This window comes from Lagenorhynchus albirostris, chromosome 12, assembly GCF_949774975.1.
Source record: "Lagenorhynchus albirostris chromosome 12, mLagAlb1.1, whole genome shotgun sequence".
In the NCBI taxonomy this organism is placed as follows: Eukaryota; Metazoa; Chordata; class Mammalia; order Artiodactyla; family Delphinidae; genus Lagenorhynchus; species Lagenorhynchus albirostris.
Window position 1 is genome coordinate 15,214,463 of NC_083106.1, and position 1,800 is coordinate 15,216,262.

General features: G+C 46.7%; 1 non-coding gene across 1 annotated transcript; it reads left to right on the forward strand.

Moving 5' to 3' along the window:
- Positions 1 to 769: 769 nt before the first annotated feature.
- Positions 770 to 839, forward strand: LOC132530972 (small nucleolar RNA SNORD104). Its single transcript, XR_009543978.1, has one exon. It is a non-coding gene; the product is annotated as a small nucleolar RNA SNORD104 (small nucleolar RNA).
- Positions 840 to 1,800: the final 961 nt, after the last annotated feature.

A 1,800-nucleotide genomic window follows, 5' to 3' on the forward strand; every position in this document is an offset into this window, starting at 1 on the left:
GGGAGAGGTGTGGAGGGTCAAAGGCTGGCCTGGTTCAGGAAGAAGCAGGAGAAGAGATCCTGCTACAGGAGACATAGAAATAACTGTCAAAGAGGAAAGAAACCAAATGACAATTGTAGCTGGGGAGGGGGGGCGAGGAAAGGCTGTACAGAGACCTTTTTGAAGTAAGATATGTAACAGCCTGCATCTGAGGACTGAGCAGTGAGAAAGAATCAAATGTCAGGGGGTGGTTTCACTTCAAAGAGAGGAAGCAGGATGAGAGGTACCAAAAATCGGGCGGTTGACAAAGGGAAGTAGTTTTAGGGAGGAGATGCTAAGTTTGGGCATTTTCAGCTTACGGTGCCGTCAGGAAGGACAGCGAGAGTCTCTTGTATGCAGCTGGGCACATAGCATGACGGTACCCAGCACTTACTGAGTTCAGCTGAATTGCCCGTAGGCAAGTCAGGATTTAAAATTGGAGACGAAGATTTAGATGGAGCTGTAACACGAATGAAAGGTCTTGAGAAGCTGGGGAGAGGGGAGAGTGTCAAAAATAGAGACTTGAAGGTATGCACAGGTGAGGGATGGGAGGACGAAGGGAGATGCAAAGGTGATGCAGAATCAGACAGAGAGAAAGGCCGAGAACACAGAAGACAAGCGAATTATTCTTAAAAGGATACAGTGGTCGAGCGACTGTGAAGTGGTGAAGGCGAGGTGGGGTGTGTCCTGGGCTGGGGCAGGTCTGTCCCCTCTTTCGGGGCCTGGGAACCGGGTGGAGGGTGGGCGGCTGTCGGTGATGACATCTGAATTAAAGCACATATTAGACTGCTGACGCGGGTGATGCGAACTGGAGTCTGAGCCGGGCCGCTGGAAAAAAAAAAAAAAAAAAAGGATATACTGGTCAAAAGTGTCTAAGATCAAAGAAGGGCTGAGAAGAATAACCCATGAGCCAACTCGCTGAATTTGAATTTGGGAGAGACGTGGGGGGAAAGCGGGGGGAGACAGAAAGAAAGGAGGATGAGGGAAGAGGACCTAGAGGAGAAGCAGGAAGAGAAAGGACATCGTGGGGGACTTTGAGAGGCGAGGGCTCATCTGCAGGTGGAGGTGCAAATTCCCTACAGGGCCCTGTGTCTCTGGCCTCCTCCTGGTGCATGTGGCCTGAAGCAATAACAAATGATGGTTAAACAGCTCGTGACTAAATGTTGCTTTTAAGGTAAACTGACATAAACAAATATTGATTTATGACCAGAAAACGAAAACCTTAGCATCATGAATTTATCTTTCCTTCATCTTTGTGGCCACATTCGTGGCTGACAATTGCCAGGACTTGCTAACTGACCATTTTTTCTGGGCCATTCAGCTTCAACGACTCCAATCACTCTCCTCGTCCTTCACAGCTTTCATGAATCGAGCTGCTTGACATCTCCTGGTTATCTGGACCCACAGATCCCTTCTTTCCAGAAATGGGGCATCTTGTTTTCATTATCAGCTGGTTTACGGAGGCACTGACTTCTGAGCAGAACACATCCATGCTCACTCACTTTGCGTTTATTTGAAATCCACAAACTCTCCTGCTCAATACCAAGAACATCTTAGAGTCTTTTGTAGTCTGAAACCTTGGAATCATAGCCATGTTACAATAAAGAACATACAGTTTCCCCTTTAGTTATGTGAGGTCTTTTAGGGTTACTCTCCCCTGTCCTATGTTTCATAACCCTAAAAATCCTTCATTTTCAGAGACTCTGGCATATCCTAAGTATTCTGAGGATGAATTTAATGTGTATTTTAAACATGAGTTCCTTTTACTCAGTTGTAGTCCCT